This window comes from Lactuca serriola, chromosome 6 (genome assembly GCF_051521515.1).
Source record: "Lactuca serriola cultivar US96UC23 chromosome 6, Lser_US96UC23_V15, whole genome shotgun sequence".
In the NCBI taxonomy this organism is placed as follows: domain Eukaryota; kingdom Viridiplantae; phylum Streptophyta; class Magnoliopsida; order Asterales; family Asteraceae; genus Lactuca; species Lactuca serriola.
In genome coordinates, this window is record NC_136413.1 from 178,781,346 (window position 1) to 178,806,233 (window position 24,888).

The 24,888-nt window shown below is 41.4% G+C and overlaps 1 long non-coding RNA gene across 1 annotated transcript in view; it reads left to right on the forward strand.

The window, feature by feature from the left end:
• Window positions 1–4,493, forward strand: part of LOC145059159 (uncharacterized) — a 28,312-nt gene extending 23,819 nt beyond the window's left edge. Inside the window, exon 2 of the long non-coding RNA XR_013686662.1 lies at window positions 4,321–4,493. This is a non-coding gene — a long non-coding RNA (uncharacterized LOC145059159). The remainder of the gene's footprint in view (window positions 1–4,320) is intronic.
• Window positions 4,494–24,888: the final 20,395 nt, after the last annotated feature.

Below are 24,888 nucleotides of genomic sequence, written 5' to 3' on the forward strand. Positions count from 1 at the left end.
CTAAATCTCACTCTATCATAAATTCACTATTCACGCTTCCCGGTATCGTACCGGTTCTGTCGTGAAACTTCGACGGGTCATAACTTCTTCGTTATAACTCGGATTTCGGCATTCTTTATATGTACGGAAACCTCGAGACATATTCTACAACTTTATGTAGAGATATTGGGATTATCTCACACTTTAATTTTGACGCTTATTTTTATTCTTTATTAATTATACATTTATAATTAAATAATAAACACATAAACACACATAATTCACATAATACTAAAATATTTCATCTTTATTACTTCAAAAAGAGTTACAAGAGTTGACCTAGACTATTACATTGACAAAAATGCTTAGCCCTGAAACCCGGGCGTTACAACTACGCCTGTCGTACACCCCTGCTTGCCAAAACCTCAATAAGCACTTAATGCTTTAATTCCAAACGTCGGTTTTGCAGATCCATACCTTGGGGAATGTCTTAAATGGTGAAGTTACCAACTTGATGCCTTTGCATGGCTCAAAGAGACTCAAACCCTAGATTTGGCATTCTACTTTCACCTAATGAGCATTAACCCATGCATGGTTGATCTACAACCATCAAAATGAAAACTTTATGGACTAAGGACCTCAAAAAAATCAATAAGAGCAACTCAAAACTTTTGGAGTGACATTTACTCACTAGAACTCATTCATGGGACCAAAATATGTCCAAAACTCCACTAGATCTAGATATAAGCAAAAAATAACCAAGTTCAAGACTTCATACCTCTATGAAGCTGCAGAAGGTGAGTAAACTTTAGATCTACAAACTCGAACTTGATCAATGCTCCTTCATAAAGCTTCTTCTTCTTCCAGATTCACCAAACACCCACCAAAACACACATAAGGATCAAATCTCTCTAAAATGGGTTAGGTTTCAAAATGAGGCTTAAAGGGGCAATAGAGGCTGGTAATGAGAGAACCTTGGGGAATAAGGTTGTTTAAAAAGGGTCCAAACCCTAAAAATTAGGGTTGGACCCTTAACCACGTACACCCATCGTACTAGACGTACGCCCAGCGTACACACACAACCCCCATGTTTAATTAAATGCCATTTAAGACAAAACTTGCAAGCAATTTTCATTCCAATGGTCAAAATGTAAAATGCCTTCAATCGAGTGTTACAAAGAGGACTAGAATGAGGATTTAGGGATGGGGATTGGATTGGGGTCCTTGTATTTCCCGACCCTGTTTCCATCTCTAATAAATGGCTTACAAAAACAATGATACTTATTTTTGAATTATTGATAATTTTTATATATGGATTTCTTACATTGTAAATGTTTTTGAAATATTTGCATGGACATTTAAATTTTGTATGGTGGACACTACACTTTTTGGTAAAAGTCGATTATCTTCTGTATTTAAGGTTGAGGGGAGTAGGTTCGACAAACATCTCCGCAAAAACGATGTGGCTTAGCAAAACACCCATCTTTGGGCTTGGACCCTAACTTAGCAACATCTTACTAAGTATCTCATACATCTATCTTCTCCCACCACTCCTCTCTCTCTCTCTCTCTCTATCTATCTATCTATCTCTCTCCCCCTAACACATCAAAACTTCTTCCCTTCAAAGTTAGAGCTGAGGTGGAGCCTGACATGTCCGACATCACTCCCCTCAACCTAACTGGGTCAAAACAAGTAAGAATATAGTGCAAGATCAATTGTAGACACATTAAGATCATTATTTAAGCAAGTAGATCTATCTATGATCATCACTCTAAAATCATATTGGTCGAGTATAAGTTAAAGTATAGATAAAATTCAAAATACTTAGAAGTTTTATAATGATTGAGGTATGTTTTAAAATATAAACATGTAAATTTTTACATATTTAGATAATATAAAACATATAAATATGTAATTTACATCAATGTTAAATTTATTGATTACATATAAAACGTATAAAATATGATTTTAGTTATAAATATGTATCTTTTCATATTTATACATGTTATTGAGTTATTAGTATATATATATATATATATATATATATATATATATATATATATATATATATATATATATATATATATATATATAATGATGAGAGGAGTAGGGTCTTAATACATTAAGCCAATTTTTGGCTTCACCCATTAAACCTATAAGTCAAAAAGAAAAAAGTGTTAAACCTTAAATATTAATTTCTAAAACTTTAACACCATCATTTTTTTGTCATAATATATGGAAAAGTTCAAATTTTTATTCTTATAAAGAAAAGTCCTTATTATCTAATTTACCCGATTATCTTATATTTTATGTTTAAAAATATAGTGAATTTTTCATTAATTTGGTTAAAATATTAGATAATCAGGAATTTTATATTCAAAAAAATAAGAATTGGGACTATTCCATAAACTATGAAAAAATAATGAGACTTTTCTAACATTAACCCTTTTTATAACTATTTTATTTTCTCATCTCTTTAGAGGTTTCACGTATCAATACCACAATCACATATACAACAATGACTTGACCTTTCTTCCAACTTTATGAAACAATACTGGTGGTGCATTTGCAGTGAGATTGGCGGCACAAGCAGCCATGTTGATGTCTCAACAAGTAACTGTAGACTATGTTGCCCCACTAGGGTTATGATGATTGATGAGTTGACTAAAAAGTGGGAGCAAGACATTATTAACCTATGATGGTGCATCAACACCATTACTATACTATGTTTATTAACAACTTTCTTTAAATCCCACAACCACTTCATCTATTGATATATGATTGTCTGGTTTTCTTCTTGGAGTATTGGGTACCCCATTTGTGAACTCCAGTAAAAAAATTCATGGCGGGTGTTGTGGCATTGTTTCTCTTGTCATGTCAAGGGTATATGCATGGTATTGTCCATAGTTTTCAATAATTGTGGTTGTTAGTAATTGTAACATCCCGAAATCCAGTTAAAGCTATTTAACCCTTCCATTTTATCAAGTTGTCAAATTTGGTCCTTTGTGAGAATTAGTCTAGCAAATGAGTACGTTGGGCGTACTGGGGAGTACGTTGCGCGTACTCATGCGCTTAATTTGGACGTAGACTCGCCTGGGTACGCTGGGCATACCCAGGGTTACGCTGGGCGTAATGGGTCCAGATGCAAACCCTAAATGTTTGGCTTGTCCACTAATTAAAGGATGCCAAGGCTCATTTCCTAGCCTCCATCCAGAGAGTGAAACCCTAAGAGAGAGCCTCCATTGTCCATAGCTTGAGTGTGTGTATTTTGGAGCTAAAAGTGTCTTGTTGTGCTAGTGCAGAAGAAGGAGAAGAGCTTGTGGAGGCTAGGGCTTGAAGTGTAAGGTTGGATCTGAGATCTTTCGAGAAAGGAGCTTCATCTAGAGGTATAAAGTTCAAAACATTCCTCTTTATTTGGTTTGATGTTGCATGGACCATTTCTAGGGTTAAAAGTCCCAAAGATGGAGACTTTATGAGTGTAATGTGCTCCATGGACCAAGATCTGTCCCATTTAAGTGGTATTTGTGTTATAGATCCATAAAGATTCCATCTTGGTCGTTGATATGAGGTCGTGCTTGAGTATTGAGCTTTCTAGAGTTGGGAAATGGAATATTATGGGTGTTAGCGACTTGTCCAGCCATGCAAAGGCTTAAAGTCACCAACCTAATGGATTAAGAGGGTTAGAAATGGTCAGATCTAGAACTTGGACGTGGGTCTTAACTGAATAAGACCCCAAAAGCTTAGAGTCTGAAACTGGGAGTTACATGGGGTGTAATCCCAACGTAAATATTGGGTACGTGCAGGGTAACCCGGAGAGTTGACTTTTGTTGAATTTTAGGGTTTTGTCAATTTTAGGGTCTTGGAGCCATGAGAGGGGTAAAATGGTCTTTTACCCTTCTTAGAGTACTAATAGAGGGAATAGTCTAGCCTTGAGAGATGTATTGATTTAGAGTGTTTATTTCATATGATTAGGCGGAGGCTAGACTAGATTTTTACAGAGTTCGAGATTTACCGAGTTACCCGAGGTGAGTCTTCTCACTATACTTTACCTAGAGTGGTAATTAGAGTTATGTGATAGATTATTTGTATGTTTTTGCAAGATGAAATTTCTATGTGTTTTATGCTATGCATGTTACAAAGTTTACAGAGTTTGGACCATAAGGCCCACAGAGTTAGGGCGAGAGGGCCCACCAGAGTTCTGGGACTGGAAGGTCCCACTGAGACACATTGACCAGAGGGTCAAACAGAGTTATAGCCTCGAGTGGCTAATATGTGTTGCGTGTGGTATTTTGGGGAACTCACTAAGCATTTATGCTTATAGTGTTATGTTATGTGTTTCAGGTACCAGTGAGGATCGCGGGAAGGCATCGGCTTGATCAGTACACACTTGAGGAACTTTTACATATTTTGATCTTGGGTTGTGATGTTATGAAATGATTATGTGATACAATGATGTTTTTATAACAATTATGAATGAAAATGTGTTTTTAAAAATGTGAAAAATTATTTGAAAATTTGGGTGTTACAGTAATTGTATGTTTTTTTGGGTTATTGACATAAAATCCCATAAATTTACACTAAATGTTCAGTTTTGTCCCATGTTCACCATATCCATCGCCACAAGACCGTCTACTACATTAGCCTATTATAGTAAGATGATAAATTTAAACCAGCTAAAAGTCACCAAACCATGTTTTGTTCTACTTGGTTTTCCAACAGAGAAACATAAACACATGAAACATCATGGAAAAAGGATCAAAAGCTACACATATAAGTATCATTTGCTTTACAATTCAAAAGAAAACACCAAAAGGAAATTCTTGATGACTCATTCCGCACTCTTAGTTTTCAATCCAAAAGAATACATACATGATTATATAAAATAATCAAAAATCATAAACAAATCAATAAAACTTCATATGTAAAAGGTTCATAGAAGAATGAATGAGAGGGTAAGGTCTTTGATTCAACCCTCAAGACCATCAACACCACTACCCTTATCCCCTGTTCTCGCCATCGACACACCACTATCTCCAATGGTGGTTGTCGAGGCCAAAAAAAAAATAACCCTAAATCTTTTACACTAAAATAGTGTATAGTGATATAGGGGTCGATCCACAGAGACTGGTTCAATTTATATCTCTCTGGAAAATCCTTTTTTTTTTTTGCAAAAGTACTTGTAAAATGACAATAAAATAAAATTGGGGGTTTTTTGATCTTTTTGAAATATTTAAATTAAAACTAGAATTAAACTAGAACTTAAATGAACAATTAGGCAAAAATAAGAATTTGATGTGAAATCAATAAGAGAAAGATGGTTGACTTAAGGTTTCCTCACTTTGACTTTTGATGAACATATCATTAGAATCCAATGATGCATTACTTGATTTAAACCCTTAATTTGGCTATAGTAATCCAAGGAGCTTGAGATTACCTAGACTTTTCTTAGTTGTTGAAATGGTTAGAGAAGCTCATAACAATTTCCTTAGTCAAAGTCACTAATTCCAATAAGCATGTAATTAGTGAAAGTCAACTAGCATTAAGAACCAAAAAGTCACCAAATCCAAGAGGAGTCAAAAAGCTTCCACTACCATGTTGGATAAAATGTTTTTATAATTGTGTGAAATAAAACTAACACAAGACTCACTTGTTGCTTGCTAATTTTAAGATCGTTTACTTAATCAAGAAATTAGCCAACTAATCACCACAAACACATTTAAACTCATGAATAGAACATACAAGCAATGATAAGATGTTAAAACACAAAACATTTTCATAAAGATTCAAACACAAATTCATGGATTCTTCAATATTCAACAAAAAGTTCAAAAAATTCAACAATAGTCAACCAAGATTTGTTTAGCCAAGCTGTAACAACATAAATTTTCAAAACAATTTTTCCATTTCAAAATATAATAAAATTCATATGTAATATCAGAATCCATGTATCAACATCATCTCGATAAACAAATCCCAAGATCTCAATGTAAATAAAACTTCATCTGTGTGTGTACGATTATGCCGGCGCCTTCCCACGATCCTCATTGGTACCTGAAACATATAACACACAACACGGTAAGCATAAATGCTTAGTGAGTTCCCCAAAATTCCACATACAAGACATACACCACTCAAGGCCATAGCTCTATGGGACCTTCCGGTCCATGTGTCTCAGGGGACTTCTGTCCCAACCCTGGTAGACCTTCCGACTCTACCCGTAATGACCTTCCGGTCCTCATCATCTTGACCTTCCAGTCCATACACTATTGACCTTCCGGTCCATATCATAATGACCTTCCAGTCCATACCATACTCGTAACATAACATAACACATACATATCATATGACAACATATATCACATTCTACTCATAGCACATAAGACCTTCTGGTCACACGTAATTACCACTCTAGGTAAAGTATAGTGAGAAGACTCGCCTTGGGTAACTCGGATAATCTCGCACACATATATACTGATCTAGCCCTTGCCTAATCACATACACAATATCCTCAAACAAATAATGGCTCTCAAAGGCTAGATTAAATCCCTTTATACAATCCTACAAAAGGGTAAATGACCATTTTACCCCTCCTTGACCCAAAAGTCCAAATGTTAACTAAAACCCTAAAAGTCAACGAAAGTCAACAATGGGCAGTACGCGACACGTACCAGCCCTTGTACGCGGGACGTACTCTGATGATTCAGAATCGGGGTCTCAGACCCTTACGCTGCGCGTATTGAGATTTACGCCCAACGTAAGTCTCAGTTTCATGCATTCAGGGATTTTTGGTCTTAAACGGTTATGACATGTTCTCAAACTCCAGATCTGACTTTACTAAGGTCCCTTAATCCATAAAGTTGAAACCTTTAAGCCTTTGCATGGTTGTAAAGGTCACCAATCACTCCAAACACCTTTCCTCTTTCCTCATTAAGCTAATATCTCATGCATGACTTAATATTCACATCTAAGATTGGATTTTTATGAACCTACAACTCATATTGCTCTGAAATATGGCAGATCTAAGCTTATGGAGACCATTTGCTCACAAAGTCTCCACCTTGGGACCAAAAACCCAAAAAATTGGTCCAAGAAGAACAAATCATAAATAACAAGGAAAGATTGGAGCTTTTTACCTCTAAAAGAAGCTCCAACCTCTATAGAACTCAGATCTACTCTTGTCCACCAACTTCTAGCTCCTATAATGGCCTCCTCTTCTCCTTCACCACCTTGAAATGGCACTTTCAAGATTAAGAGCACACGCACAATCTTATAACAGGTTTTTGCTCTCTTAGGGTTTCACTCACTGAAATATGATGGTTGGGGTAAAGGCCTTATCATTCCTTGAAAAGTGCACAAGCCACAATTTAGGGTTTGCATCTGGGCCGGTTACACCCGGCGTAACCTTGGGTACGCCCGGCGTACCGAACCGGGTCCGCGTCCATTGTAAGCGCATGAGTATGTGCAGCGTACACTTCAGTATGCCCAACGTACTCATTTGCCATAACATTCTTTTAAGGGCTAAACTTTACAACTTGGAAAAGAAGAAGGGTTTAAGACATGCACCTGAATTTCGGGATGTTACAATTCTCCCCCACTAGAACCAGACTTCGCCCTCGAAGTCTCATGCCGTAAACAACTCCGGATGCTGCTCCCGCATCTCAGACTCCCACTCCCAAGTCAGCTCGGACCCCGATGTTGCCACTGGACCTGAACCAGGGGCACCTCCTTGTTCCTCAGACCCTTGATCTTTCGATTCACAATCGCGATTGGCCTCTCAACATAATTCAGGCTCACATCCACCTGAATGTCCTCTAGCGATACAACTGTCGTCTCATCGGCAATACACTTCCTCAACTGAGACATGTGGAAGTTATCATATATTTGGCTCAACTCCGCAGGTAGCTCCAAACGGTACGCTACCCTACCCACCCTAGCGGTCACCCTGAAAGGACAAATGTACCGGGTCCGAGCTTGCCCCTCTTCCGGAATCGGATCACTCCTTTCCAAGAAGAAACCTTCAGGAGTACGAAGTCTCCTACTTGGAACTCGAGCTCGGACCGTCGCCCATCTGCATAACTCTTCTTGCGACTCTAAGCTATTAACAACCTCTGTCTGACCTGTTGTATCTACTCTGTCGTCTGAAGCACTATCTCAGTGATGCCTATCACTCGTTTCCCTACCTCTCCCTAGCAGATGGGAGTCCGAAACCTCCTCCCATACAACAACTTGAAGGGAGGCATACCAATGCTCGAATGGTGGCTGTTGTTATAGGATAACTCAGCCAATGAAAAATACGTGTCCCAACTTCCTCCGAAGTCCAACACAAACGCTCGAAGCATGTCCTTGAGCATCTGAATCGTCCACTCACTCTGTCCGTCCGTCTGTGGGTGGTAAGCGGTACTGAAATGCAGCCTCGTGCCCAACTCCTCATGGAACTTCTTCCAGAACTTGGAAGTGAAACGTACATCTCGATCTGCCACAATTGAGATCGGTACTTCATGTCACGATACCACCCCCTTACATACAAATCTGGTAGTTTCTCTACAGAAAAGCTCTCACTGATAGCAAGGAAGTGAGCGCTCTTCATCAACCGGTCGAGAATCACCCAAATTGCATCGACACCCCTCACGGTCCTCGGCAATTTGGTGATAAAATCCATAGAAATCTGTTCCCGCTTCCACTAGGGAACCTCAAGTGGCTGCAACTTGCCATGCGGACACTGGTGCTCGGCCTTCACCCTGCGACAGGTCAAGCACCTCTCAACGAACCACACAACATCCCTATTCATACAGGGCCACCAATAGTCTCTCTTCAGGTCTAAATACATCTTAGTGGCCCCGGGATGGATCGAGAACATCGACCTGTGCGCCTCCTCCATCAGAATGGTACGTTCCCCGCCTATAAATGGCACCCAAATCCGACCCTGAAAGGTCATAAGCCCTTGGCTATCGGTAACGAACTCAGATACCTGCCTGATCACCCGCTCTCTCTTGCGGTTCTCCGGTCTCACGGCCTCTGCCTGGGCCTCCCGAATGGTGTCCAACACCGGATTCATCACCGTCAATCTCATACAAACGTCTCGTATCTGGGCACTCTTCGCTTTACGGCTCAGGGAATCGGCTACAACGTTAGCCTTACCCGGGTGGTACAAGATCTCATAATCATAATCCTTTACCATATCCAACCATCTCCTCTGGCGCATATTCAGGTTGGGCTGATCCATCAAATACTTCTAGCTCTTGTGGTCCATGTATATGGTACACCGAACCCCATACAAATAGTGACGTCACATCTTAAGGGCGAACACCACTGCCCCAACTCTAGATCGTGGGTGGGATACCTCGTCTCATGAGGCTTCAGCTGCCTCGATGTGCATGCTATCACGTGCCCTCTCTGCATCAGCATCGCACCCAACCCCAATATCGATGTGTCATAATACACCACAAAATCCTCCATCCCCTCCGGAAGGGCTAACACCGGGGCTTCGCATAATCTCTGGCGAAGTGTCTCGAATGAGGCCTGCTGCTCAGGACCCTAACTAAAAGCCATGCCCTTCCGGGTCAACCTGGTGAGAGGAACGAAAATCTTGGAGAAATCCTTGATAAATCTCCGATAATAGTCGGCCAACCCCAGAAAACTCCTGATCTCGATGGGGGATCTCGACACCTCCCAACTCATCATAGCCTCAATCTTGGACGGATCGACCAAAATCCCATTCTGGTTGACGAGATGCCCCAAGAACTGGACCTCTCGTAACCAGAAATCACACTTGGAGAATTTGGCGTAAAGCCTCTCCGATCTCTGAACTCTGAGGATCTCCCTCAAATGCTCCTCATGCGGCTCTATGGATCTCGAATAGACGAATATGTCATCGATGAATATGATCACCGAACGATCCAACATCGGCCTGCATACCCTGTTCATGAGATCCATGAACGCCGCCGGTGCATCGGTGAGCCCAAAAGGCATCACCACGAACTCGTAACGCCCATAACGAGTCCTAAACGCCGTCTTCTAGATATCCTCATCCCGCACTCTCATCTGATGATATCCAGACCTCAAATCAATCTTGGAGAACCAAGACGCTCCCTACAACTGATCGAACAGATCATCGATCCTCGGTAAGGGGTAACGGTTCTTGACTGTCAGCTTGTTCAACTTCCAGTAATCAATGCACATCTGGTGTGAACCATCCTTTTTCTTGAGAAACAGGATCTGCGCTCCCCACGGCGAGCTACTCTGTCGAATAAACCCCTTCCTAGCAGCTCCTGAAGCTGCGATGATAACTCTTGCATCTCTGGAGGCGCAAGGCAATAAGGCGCCTTGGCAATAGGTGCCGCTCTCAGGACTAAATTGATACGAAACTCCACCTGCCTCTCGGGAGGCACACCCGGCAACTCCTCGGGGAAAACGTCTCGGAGCTCTCGCATTATCGGTACATCATCAACTGAACTCGGTCTCTCTGTGGCCACTCGTGTGTCCATCACATAGGCCACAAACCCACTACAACCCTGTTGTAGACTCTGCCTCGCTCTAGCAGCCGAACAGAACGCTGACCCAGAACAGGTACCCTCTCCGTACACCGTAAGAACTCCCCCAATAGGGTCTCATATGGTCACCAGCTGTCGCTCACAATCGATAACCGCCCCAAATCGACTCAACCAATCCATGCCCAGTATAACGCAAACGTCCCCCATCACAATCAGGACAAGATCTATCGGAAACTCAATGCCGAAGATCTCAAGTATACATCCTCAGATCACATCAACAGCAAACACCGCTCGCTTGTCAGCTATGGAAACTCGTAGAGTTCGACTCAGCACCTCTCGTCGAATACTGATGTGCTGACTAAACGCTAACGACACAAATGATCGACTCGCACCCGAGTCAAATAACACCAAAGCAGGTACGAAATTCACAAGAAAAGTACCTACGCATATCATAAAATAAGCACTATATCTCAACTCAACATAAATAAATGAAAGAATACATACCAGCCACGACATCGGGCGCTGCACGGACCTCCTCCATTGTCAATTGAAAGGCTCTCCCGTGAGCCTTCGGTGCCTCAGCCTTCACTGGCCGACCCTCAATAGCTCGTGCAGTGGAAGGGGCAGATCCTTGTGCTGATCCCTGTAACAACAGCGAGCACTCGGCCTTCTGATGGCCCGTCTGGTTTCAATGAAAGCAAACCATAAATCCCTTGGGGCAGTCCTTGGCAATATGCCCATCCTTGCCACATTTGTAGCAAGCACCGACCAACAGACTCCATCATGTCCCTTTCCGCACTTCCCACAAGTATGGCCCTTCTTGCCTCCTGATCTCGCATTGGCGGGCTTAGCCCGCTTGGCTGCTGGCTGAGACTGGATCGGCCGCCTATCCCTCCCCTAAGACTTGGCCTCCTCCTTGGCCTAAGTCTCCATCTCAATCTCCCTCTTCAGGGCATTTTTATGGAGCTCAGAAAATGTCCGGTAAGTCAAGTTCACCACGAACTTCCAAATGTCCCTCCTCAGAATGCTCAAATATCCGCTCATGAGTGCCTGCTCAGACGACACGTGCTTAGGGAAAAACAACGCCCTCTCATGGAACATCCGTGTAATCACAGTCACGGACTCCGTCCCCTGCTTGAGGGACAAAAACTCCTGCGCCAACCGTTCTCTCTCCACCGGGGGCACATACTCGTCTCTGAAAATGGCGGTGAATCTCTCCTAGGTCAGCTCCGAAATCTCTGCAAGAGTGAAGTTCGTCGTTACGAACTTCCACCAGTCGTTCGCCCCCAAGCGAAGCTGGTTCAGTGCAAACCGAACCCTCAGATGCTCCGGACACGAACATGTGTAGAAGCATACCTCGATATCAGAAACCATCTCATCTCAGAAATCGGGTCCTGTGTCCCATCAAACTCTTATGGCTTCGTGTTGTTAAACTCCCGAAACAGCAACGAGTCACCCTCCTAAGGTCCAGTAGCAGCCATAGTTGCAGTAGCTGCAGCAGCTGCAGCCTCAGTAACTGTTGCATATCTCTCATCAAACGTCTCAATCAGCGTATCTCTATGCGGATAGCCGCAGCCACCTCATCGTGGATCATCTGACGAAGCTCCTTGTCACTCACGCTGCTCGTCTCTGGTCTGTGGCGTGTCCTAACCATGATGTCTCTAAAATACAACATAAAAATATCAGAGACTCGCTCGAGTATACTCACACTCGATAACTCAACCCTACTTGTTCCTTAGTACCCTAAGGAGTTTTACTTGGGATGTGCACTGATGCGTTGTCTTCAGTAGTACGGGCCCTATACTAGTGTCCACACCGCATCAATATTCACCCCAAATCTTCATCCTAGGATCCCAGATCACAAGTACTCTAATCTCGCTATGCATAGGCTACTCTCCAGCAAACCTCTCGTAAGCTCCTCGCTACTACCTACTCACTCTCAAGCATCTCATTGTAGCAGTAATCTCCTAGGCTAAGGCATCACAAATCAGGCCACTCTATTCCTAATATGAATACCTATCCTAATCTAGCATGCATACCATATCATATCTCATAACACATAATGTAAGGGTATTTTGGGAAATCACCGTTCGGGCGCTGGCTGATCGTACACATTGCTCTGTTTTGCTCATTTCAAAATCTTTTACTCTTTTAGAAAGATTGTTTTATTGTGAAAATTTCTCAAATCCTCAGTTTGAGTTCAGATACGCCCGAAGGTGCATCCGAATCCCTCAAACCAAGGCTCTGATACCAACTTGTAACAACGTAAATTTTCAAAACAATTTTTCCATTTCAAAATATAATAAAATTCATATGTAATATCAAAATCCATGTATTAACATCATCTCGATAAACAAATCCCAAGATCTCAATGTAAATAAAACTCCATCTGTGTGTGTACGGTCATGCCAACGCCTCCCCACGACCCTCACTGGTACCTGAAACACATAACACACAACACAGTAAGCATAAATTCTTAGTGAGTTCCCCAAAATTCCACATACAACACATACACCACTCAAGGCCGTAGCTCTATGGGACCTTCCGGTCCATGTGTCTTAGGGGACTTCCGTCCCAACCTTGGTAGACCTTCCGACTCTACCTGTATTGTGTTCCGGTCCTCATCATCTTGACCTTCCGGTCCATACACTGTTGACCTTCCGGTCCATATCATAATGACCTTCAGGTCCATACCATACTCATAACATAACATGGCACATACATATCATATGACAACATATATCGCATTCTACTCATAGCACATAAGACCTTCCAGTCACACGTAACTACCACTCTAGGTAAAGTATAGTGAGAAGACTCACCTCGGGTAACTCGGATAATCTCGCACACGAATTTACTGATCTAGCCCTCGCCTAATCACATACACAATATCCTCAAATAAATAATGGCTCTCAAAGGCTAGATTAAATCCCTTTCTACAATCCCACAGAAGGGTAAAGGACCATTTTACCCCTCCTTGACCCAAAAGTCCAAATGTTGACTAAAACCCTAAAAGTCAACGAAAGTCAACAGGGGGCAGTACGCGGCGCGTACCAGCCCTTGTACACGGGGCATACTCCGGCGATCCAGAATCGGGGTCTCAGACCCTTTCACCGCGCGTACTGAGATTTACGCCCAGCGTAAGTCTCAGTTTCATGCATTCAAGGATTTTTGGTCTTAAACGGTTAAGACATGTTCTCAAATTCCAGATCTGACTTTTCTAAGGTCCCTTAATCCATAATGTTGAAACCTTTAAGCCTTTGCATGGCTGTAAAGGTCACCAATCACTCCAAACACGTTTCCTCTTTCCTCATTAAGCCAATATCTCATGCATTACTTAATATTCACGTCCAAGATTGGATTTTTATGAACCTACAACTCATATTACTCTGAAATATGGCAGATCTAAGCTTATGGAGACCATTTGCTCATGAAGTGTCCACCTTGGGACCAAAAACCCTAAAAATTAGTCCAAGAAGCACAAATAAAAAATAACAAGGAAAGTTTTGAGCTTTTTACCTCTAAAAGAAGCTCCAATCTCTATAGAACTCAGATCTACTCTTGTCCACCAGCTTCTAGCTCCTATAATGGCCTCCCCATCTCCTTCACCACCTTGAAATGGCACTTTCAAGCTTAAGAACACACACACAAGCTTATAACGGGTTTTTGCTCTCTTAGGGTTTCACTCACTGAAGTATGGTGGTTGGGGTAAAGGCCTTATCATTCCTTTTTTAGTGCACAAGCCATAATTTAGGGTTTGCATCTGGGCCGGTTACGCCCGGCGTAACCTTGGGTATGCCGAGCGTACCCAACCAGGTCCGCGTCCATTGTAAGCGCATGAGTACGCACAGCATACTCTTTAGTACGCCCAGTGTACTCATTTTCCATAACTTTCTTTTAAGGGCTAAACTTTACAACTTGGAAAAGAAGAAGGGTTTAAGAGATGTACCTAATTTTCGGGATGTTACACAAGCATGGCTAAACTTAAGAAAACATACAAGCAATGAGAAGATGTTAAAACACAAAACATTTTCATAAAGATTCAAACACAAATTCTTGGATTCTTTAATATTCAATAAAAGTTCAAAGGATTCAACAATAGTCAACCAAGATTTGTTTAGCCAAGCATGGCTAAACTTAGGAAAACAAAGTTAGTGAAGATTGTACCAAACATTTAGCAAGAATTAAGAGATGAAATGATGAAGTTCTTGAGGGTTCTTAGCCTTCAAAATGCTCCAAAACTCCAGAGAGAATGCCTCCAAATCAGATGTAAAAGATAAGGCTGAAGAGGCACACCAACGTTCCCAATTTAGAGCTCCAAATGAAATTCCGAAATTGCCCCTGCAGAAACCCACGCGGGCCGCGTGGATTCTTACGCAGGCCGTATGACTATGACGGAGTTTTTGGCTTCTTCAATTTTTGGGCCCCCACAACTATTCAATTGGCCCAGTTCGATTCTAATCAACTTCTAGCCCATTTTTCTTCAATATTTCATCAATTTGAGCCCAAATTGCCTCTCCAAATCACTCGAAGCTTCCACAAACTCCCGATCATCGATCTTCGCAGACTTGAAACTTCTCCCGCACCTTGCAAATTTAAAGTTCAAATCTTCCAAGCCTTCGAGCAATTTACAAGCCCACTCCTTGAATCACCTCCATAGCCATCAAGCATGAAATCCCCATCACCCTTCTATTCCAGTAGCCTCCCAAAAATCCTGCTCCGGTAGTCACCACAAAAATCTGCAATAATGCTCAAGAAACTAGAAAGTACCCGGAATGGTCATAAAATAACAAAAAGTAAAATATGCATGGAAATTAACTAAAATGCGAATGAAATGTGCTAAAATAAACTATAAAAAGAAGTAAATAAAATGAAGCTATCAAATCACCCCAAGCTTAAACCTTACTTTTCCTAAAGTAAGACAAGACTAAAATGAACTCGAGATGAACTATCCTAAAAAAGAAAAAGGAATGAACATCTTAAGTGGAAATTCACAACACTCCCTCAAAATAAAAACATATAATCCATTTTTAGGGGTAAGAATCACTTTGAAGGACGAGCCTTTGCTACCTTTCTAGCAAGGGATACATGTTGATCAAGATGCAAAACGAGCATGCATACTTCACTAGTATGGTTTATGTGACATTGTTTCGTGGTCCGATCTAGCCCACTAGCCATAAGAAAGCGTCCCTTGGTTACTAAGCAACGCCCTAGGCACACCAAATCCCACAAAAACATTAGACTTTAAAAACTCGATAACCATTTTGAAATCATCCGAGTGTGTGGCTTTGGCTTCAACCCATTTAGAAACATAGTCAACTGCGAGCAAGATGTAAACGTTGCGAAATGCAACGGGAAATGGGCCCATGAAATCAATCCCCCATACGTCAAAAACTTCACAAACAAGGATGGGATTTTGTGGCATTTGGTTCTTGTGTGAAATATTTCCCGTCCTTTGGCACTGCTCACAACTTTTACAAAACATATAACAATCACGTGCCATGGTTGGCCAAAATAGTCCACACTCAATAACTTTTCTCAAAGTTCGGCTAGGCCCGAAGTGTCCCCCACAATGAAATTCATGACAAAATTGCAAAATGGATTGATGCTCTTCTTGGGGCACACACTGCCTAATGATTTGATCGGGACAATGTTTCCACAAATAAGGTTCATCCCACACATAACACTTTGCATCACTTTTTAATTTTTGTTTTTGAGCATGTGAGAATGTGTCGGGATACCTTTTTGTGACCAAAAAGTTAACGATATCGGCATACCAAGGAGTCGATTGAGTAAGGGAAAAGAGATGTTCATCCGGAAACTCGTCCCGCAACGGGAGAGGAGTTTCATTTGAAATGATCCGACTTAGGTGGTCGGCAACAAGGTTCTCGCATCCATTCTTGTCCCGAATTTCCAAATCAAATTCTTTCAATAATAAGATCCACCGGATAAGTCTTGGCTTTGCATCCTTCTTCGTCATCAAGTACTTGAGAGCCACATGATCCGAATACACTATAACTTTGGTGCCAAGTAGATATTGCCAAAACTTCTCCAAAGCGACCACTATGGCCAATAGCTCCTTCTCTGTGGTAGAGTAGTTTCTTTGAGCATTGTCTAGTGTCCTTGATGCATAGTAGATCACATGGGAGGCTCTTCCATTCTCTTGACCCAAAATGGCGCAAATAGCATAATTGCTTACATCACACATGATCTCGAAGGGGAGATCCCAATTTGGTGCTTTTATCATGGGGGCGGATGTAAGCAATTCCTTGAGCTTGTCGAAAGCTTCTTTCACACCTCATTGAACTCGAAATCAACCTCTTTTTTCAAGAGTTGGCACATCGGTCTTGTTATCTTTGGAAAGTCCTTGATGATTCATCGGTAGAAATCTGCATGACCCAAAAAAGAACAAACTTCCAGAACACAAGTCGGGTAAGGTAAGCTTTGAATAACATCAATTTTGGCATTGTCTACCTCAATTCCTTTCTTTGACACAATGTGACCCAAAATGAGACCTTGACTCACCATAAAATGACATTTCTTAAAATTTAAAACCAAATTTGTTTCAATGCATCTTTTTAAAATTTGGTGAGATTGGTCAAACATTCTTGAAAAGAGTTCCCATATACCGTAAAGTCATCCATAAAAACTTCAATTATGTTTTCGACATATTCAGAAAAAATACTAACCATGCAACGTTGGAAAGTGGAATGGGCATTACACAATCCAAATGGCATTCTCCGATATGCGAAAGTGCCAAATGGACATGTAAATGTTGTCTTTTCTTGGTCTTCCGGTGCCACCGGGATTTGGTGAAAATCGGAATACCCATCGAGACAACAATAATGTGATTTCCCAGCCAACCTTGCTCACATTTTGTTAATGAAAGGTAATGAAAAACGATATTTTCTCGTGTTTGCATTGAGTCTGCCGTAGTCAATACATACTCTCCACCCGTTTTGCACACGGGTGGGGACCATCATACCTTTGTTGTTCTCGACCACCGTGATTCCCGTCTTTTTCGATACGACTTGCACCAGGCTCACCCACTTACTATCCAAGATTGGATAGATCATCCCCGCATCAAGAAGCTTCAACATCTCTTTCTTCACAACTTCCATCATAGGTGGGTTTAATCTTCGTTGCGCATCCCAGCTCGGCTTGCATTCATCTTCCATCGAGATCTTTTTCATACAAGTGGAGGGGCTCAATCCCTTGATATCCGCAATCGTCCAACCCATGGCTTCCTTATGTTCATTCAACACCTTGAGGAGTTGCTCTTCCTCAAATTCAGTTACATGAGTCGAGATGATAACTGGAAGAGTCTCATTCTTGACTAAGTAAGCATAGTTCAAGAGTTGAGGTAGGACATTCAGTTCTAATTTTGGTGGTTGAACAAGGTGTTGGATTAGTGTCTAAGTCCACAACTATAATTGGTATGTACTTGACCCGATTGGCATGGTCAATTTGGGTTGCATGGCATCATGCATTTGGATAGACTAAAATGAGAGAAATAACACTTAAGGTTTGTTAATATATTATAAGTTCTAATATATTAATAAGATTATTTAATTAGTATTGAGCAAAAATTAATTTTGAATTAATTAAGTTATCAAAAGGAGACTAATTAAATATATGGGTTGATTGTGTAAATCATCCATACTTGTATAGTGGGCTAATACTCCATAGATTATCAAGTTAAGCTAAAACCCATAGGATGCTCCATGGTGTTTTGTACCCATGGATCATGGAAATGAAAGGCCATGACAATTAGGGTTTACATGGTGTAACCCTAATTGTGACACGCTATATATGCATCTTATTCTTCCCAAAATCGACCACCATGAGATGACTATGATGGAATGTGAGGTATAGCCGATTTCATGAAGTGGTTCATTTATCTCTAAGTTATTCCTAGTGCATTTGATGTTGTGTGAACCATTTGAGGTGTCACACTTGGGGCACTAGGCTCTTAAGCTTCATGGAATCAAGATACATCAAAAGGTATGTCTTTTAACTTGCTATATTACATATGAATCAATGTTTTGTATACTAGTTAGGGTAATACCTTGGAATATTCATATTTGCTTGTATAATAGAGAAAACATAGATCCAAGGTATTTAGGGTTACACTTACTGTCACACCCCCGAACCAGACGACGGAAACGTCCGAGGGCTGTCGTGACTCAATTGAATACCATAACATTGAATATATGAAACATAACAACATTCGTCACCATGCAGTAATATAGTACAACCAGTAGAATTTACATGAAGTATATTGTTTAAACATTACATTCCCAAAAATAAATTGTTCGATTCGTACATCAATACACTGCAAGCCATCACTGAATATGATTTCCTTTGGTTCACTGGTTCCCTGAGAATACAAGTATTTTGAAAAATGTCAACATATGAAATGTTGGTGAGTTCATAAGTAGTGTTTGAAATCCAATGTTTGTATTGTTTGAAAACCACCAGAAAATCCGATATTTTCTGAAAAGAAAAAGCTTTTGAAAACGTTTGTGAAGATCCATAGGTATGCTTGTTTGTTTCTATACTTGTAAAAAAAATTGTTCATTGAAGTTGTATGCATTTCAAATCTGTATGTATTGAAAACCCTAGGAAAACCCGATGTTTTCCTAATTCCTTGAATTACATGAAGTTACATTGAAACCATTGCATAGCGTATAGTGTCAGTCCCAGGTGACGTTGGATTATTTTGAGCATGATTAGTTGCTACAAACACGCATTACACAAACGACCAGTTTATAGCTATACTAACGATCCCGTAGGCGTCGTCCGTACTAATCACGTTATCCAACCGCCCTGACTATGTGTAGTCCCACATCCGAAGAGAAAGAGGACACGAAGACCTCTATGACTCTATTAACCGGTTGGGGATAAAATGTGTACGAGGGGTCCCCGACCCGCCTCGCAAAAAAATGTAGACTTTACTAGCAATACCAAAGGACCCTTGGGGACCAGTAGTATACAAGCCATTGAAAGTCCCTCTACGTTGTGCCAAGTCGGTGAAACCCAACACTTCGTAGAAAAAAAAATGTCTTCGGGCCTTAAGATCAGGTCGTTGGGCTAGCTAGGCCCAACAAACAAGATTTTACACTTTTGGGGCCCAAAGATGGTGCGTAGACGTATGTGCACACTCGCATGTAAATTGAGTTCCCAAACGTTATTTGTATGTATCGTAGTGTCGCCATGTTAGTAGTTTCGGATTTTCATTGGTTCGAGACCGAACCAATTCGTTTTACAACGATTTTGGTATTGTAGTGTATTGTATTTCGTCGATAGTCGCGGTACCATTGTTTGATCAAATTGCATGTATTGAATTAGCCTTGAAAGTTTTCTGTTTCAGCCCCTCATTGTTTGTAAAATTTACTTTTTCACCCCTTTAATTGAATACTTTCCGGTTTGGTCCTTAAATCAATTTTCTTGACATTTTAACACCAAAAATTATTGAAATTAATATTTTTCAGCATATTTTTCATAGAAAACAGTTTAAGTCCCTGAAAATGCAATTTTCTCGGTTATAACCCTTCTTTTTCGCAACTTTGACAATTTTGGCCCAAATTGTAAGATTTTTGCAATTTTGGTCCTTTTTAAATTTAAAAGCATTTTAAACCTTTGAAAAGGACTTGGGACAATTATAGTCCACTGTTTTACAGAAAAATACAGTTTTGACCCTCCAAAACAGGAAATCTCGCATAATGGGCCTCATTGGGCCGAAAATGTCATTTTTAGCCCATTAAGCTTGAAATTTATGTTTTTAATCCTCTAAATGAGTAAATTTCCAGAAATTGTTTTATTGAAACTGTTTTGGCACACCTCATCCATCAGAATTCGTGGTATGTCAATTTGGGCCCTTAATTTTGTATTTTTCACATTTTAGGCCCAAAATTTGTGTTTTTAGCCCAATGAAAATTGTTACTAACTACTTAGCTATTTTCTTGAAACACTTTGTATGTAGAAATATATTTGATGCTAAAATCATTTAACATAAGATATATCTCGGTTTTGAGGGGTTTTATGGCTAGATCCAACATTATAACACACAAAAGCATACATGTAAGCATGGAAATCATACAAGGCATACAAAACACATATAGATCTACACTTTCACTTGTATTCCCCCCCCCCCCCCACAAAACTCATAAAAACAAGCTCACCTTAGGGTGTGATTTTCGGTTTTTGGAAGAAAAGATGGAAGAAAACTTGGTGATTTTTGGCCTTAGCACCTTTCCTTGGTAGATCTCGAGTTTGAGATGGTTCTAGGATGCAAGATCACGATTTTTGCATAGATTAGGAAGGGATTTTGATAACAAAAAGAATCTAAATCATAGATCCATGCATAATCTTACCTTAGATGAAGAATTTGTGGAAATTTCTTCTTGAATGCTTCCTAAAACTCGAGATTTTTGAGTGGAGAGGGGGGGATGTTCTTGAGAGAGTGTGAGAGATTTTTGTGAGTGTGTGTGGGTGTATGGCCGAGAGTGAGAGAGATAGGAAGAAGAGATGTGATCTTTGAAGTGATATGCTCCTAGAAGTATGAGTTGTGCATGGAAACATGTTGGATATTAATGAGGTGGCAAGCAAATAGTCAACTCTTCCATTTCTTCTTGGACTTGGGCCTTGGGCCGAGAATTTGAAAGGGAAAAAGGAAGAATTTGGGCCTTTTCCCTTAAGCCCAATATTAGAGTTAATTTGGGTGAATTTTCTCATAAAAGAATATAGTATGATTTTTCCATTTTTGTTGAACTAGTTTAGGGTATTCATGGATCAAAGCTTTCAATTCATTTCATTCTAGGCCCAATATGGCCCAAAATGTTGAAATAAATTAGTGTGGGTCCAATTAGAGCCCAATTAGGGTTCTAAGCCCATGATAGTCTAATTGGAAGCTTATTGGTCCGTTTGGATCCAATAAGGGAGTCCTAGTCCAAAGTGGACTTAAACAAGGACTTCTAGGGTTTCCAATTGTTTGGTGACTATTTGTAGTACTTGTATAATGTATTTGATTGAAGTTTTTGAAGTCATAATCATAGGTGTTACACATGTTCTTAAGTTTTTGATTCACATTAGCTTGAATGTATAGATTACATAACACAAAATTTCCAGTTGTGACATCATCCCCCCGTTAGAGGGAATTTCGTCCCGAAATTCTGTTGAAAGCTAGATTTGAGAATTGCTAGAATAGGTGAGGGTACTTTTGCTTCATTTGATCTTCGCGTTCCCATGTGAATTCTGGCCCACGCTTTGCGTTCCACCGTACTTTCACGATCGGGATGCGACTTTGCTTAGTACGCTTCACCTTCCTGTCCATGATTTCGATTGGTTCTTCGACGAACAGGAGATTCTCATTGATTTCGATTTCGTCAAGAGGAATGACAAGGGTTTCATCTGATAGGCACTTCTTCAGATTAGAGACATGAAACACGGGGTGTACACCGTTTAGCTCCGCGGGTAGTTGTAGTCTGTATGCTACTGGGCCTATTCGTGCGACGATTTCGAAAGGTCCAATGTATCGCGGGTTCAACTTTCCCCATTTTCCGAAACGTATAACCCCTTTCCAGGGTGAGACTTTCAACAGTACTCGATCACCGACCTGGAATTCTAAGGGTTTTCGCCGTTTATCGGCGTAGCTCTTTTGCCGGTCACGCGATGCTTGCAATCGAGCTCTGATCTGAACGATCTTTTCTGTGGTTTCGCGAATGATCTCCGGTCCTGTTAGTGCCCTGTCCGACGTATGCGTTCTTGCTAGTTGGGTGTCACCTACTTCAGCCCAACATAACGGTGATCTACATTTACGCCCGTACAGTGCTTCGAAAGGAGCCACCTTGATGCTCGAATGGTAACTATTGTTATATGAGAATTCGATCAACGGTAGGTGGGTATCCCAAGACTTTCCAAAGTCTATCACACATGCACGAAGCATGTCTTCAAGCGTTTGAATGGTTCGTTCACTTTGACCGTCCGTTTGTGGGTGATATGCGGTGCTCATATCGAGATGAGTTCCCATTGCCTTGTGGAGTGATTGCCAAAAGCGCGATGTGAACCTACTGTCCCTATCCGAGATGATAGATTTTGGCACTCCATGGAGTCTTACGATTTCTCGTAGGTACAACTGCGTCAGTCTTTCCATCTTGTAGGATTCTTTGATTGGCAGGAAATGGGCAGATTTCGTCAGTCGGTCGATTATTACCCATATGGTGTCCAGTCCATCCGACGTCTTGGGCAGCTTGGTCACGAAATCCATAGAAATCCCCTCCCATTCCCACTCAGGGATTGCCGGTTGCTGTAACAATCCGGAAGGTTTCTGGTATTCCACCTTTACTTTGGCGCACGTAAGGCACTTACTAACATAGGTTGCGATTTCCGTCTTCATGTTAGGCCACCAATAGTGTTGTTTAATGTCCAAATACATCTTGTCCGAACCGGGATGAATGGAGTATCGTGTCTTGTGGGCTTCCTTCATAACGGTCTCCCTAAATCCTCCGATTTTTGGGACCCAAATACGGTTCGTGAAGTAGTATACCCCATTCTCTTTTGCTTCTAGGTTCTTCTCCATCCCGCGCAATGCCTCGCTAGTTCTATTTTCCGCTTTCATAGCCTCTGACTGGGCTGATGCAATTTGAGTGGCCAGATGAGACTGAATGGTTATCGAGTGCGTTTTCGTACGGCGATTAGTGTACTCCTTCCGACTTAATGCATCAGCTACCACGTTGGCCTTACCTGGATGGTACTTGATCTCGCATTCTTAGTCGTTTAGCAATTCCACCCATCTTCGCTGTCTCATGTTCAGCTCCTTCTGATTCAAGATGTGCTGGAGGCTCTTGTGGTCTGTGAAGATGGTGCACTTTGTATCGTACAGGTAGTGCCTCCAAATTTTTAGAGCAAAGACCACGGCTCCCAGTTCTAGGTCATGGGTCGTGTAATTTACTTCGTGCGTCTTTAGTTGGCGGGACGCATATGCTATCACTCTTCCACGTTGCATGAGAACGCAACCTAAGCCCTGATTCGACGCGTCACAGTAGACTATAAAATCTTCCGTTCCTTCAGGCAGTAATAGTACAGGAGCGCTACAGAGAGCTTGCTTCAAGGTTCGAAACGCAATCTCTTGTCGGTCTGTCCACTTGAATGGCACGCCCTTTTGCGTAAGCAAGGTAAGCGGCTTGGCGATCTTAGAGAAGTTTTGGATGAATCTCCTATAGTAGCCTGCTAGGCCTAAGAACTGACGAATTTCTGTGGGCGTGGTCGGAGTTGCCCATCCTTCCACAGCCTTGACCTTAGAGGGATCCACATGAATTCCGTTTTGGCTAACTACGTGGCCTAGGAAATTCACACTCCGGAGCCAGAACTCGCACTTGGAGAGTTTGGCGTAAAGCTTTTCCGTTCGCAGAGTCTCTAGGACTTGTCGGAGATGTTGGCCATGCTCCTCTTTGCTTCGAGAATAGACGAGGATGTCATCGATAAACACAATGACGAAGTTGTCAAGGAACGGTCGACAGATTCGATTCATTAGGTCCATGAATGCGGCAGGTGCATTTTTTAGACCGAAGGGCATTACGACGAATTCATAATGTCCGTAGCGGGTTCGGAAAGCGGTTTTAGGAATATCCTCTTCTCGGACTTTGAGTTGGTGGTATCCGGACCGTAAATCTATTTTAGAAAAATAACTAGCTCCTTGGAGCTGGTCGAATAGATCATCGATTCGTGGGAGTGGGTAGCGGTTTTTAATAGTGAGCTTATTTAACTCTCTGTAATCGATGCACATTCTGAAAGATCCGTCCTTCTTTTTGACAAAGAGCATCGGAGCTTCCCATGGCGAGTAGCTAGGTCGGATAAACCCCTTGTCCAGAAGCTCACTGAGTTGGCTGGACAATTCCTGCATTTCAGCAGGAGCCAACCGATATGGTGATTTAGCGAGAGGAGTTGCTCCTGGAACGAGGTCGATTCGGAACTCAACCTGTCTCTCTGGGGGTACTCCTGGAAGATCTTCAGGAAACACGTCCGGAAATTCACACGCTACCGGAATATCTTGGATGTTAGTTTCTTCTTTGGTCTTGTCCACTATGTGAGCCAAGAACGCCAAATTGTTCTTTCGCAGATGTTTTTGTGCTTTGATGCACGAGATAAGACGAAGATTCGTGCTAGGTTTGTCTCCGTAAATTACTAGGGTTTCATGATTCGGGAGACGAAGGCGAACGGCCTTCTCGTGGCACATAATCTCAGCATGGTGGGGGCTTAACCAATCCATGCCGATAATCACATCGAAACTCCTAATTGATACTGGCATTAGGTCTATTCGAAAAACGTGTTGGTTGAGGGTTAGGGTACATCCGATGTAGATTTCCCTAGTGGATTCGGTTTTCCCATTGGCCATTTCCACCGTATAGGTTTCATTTAG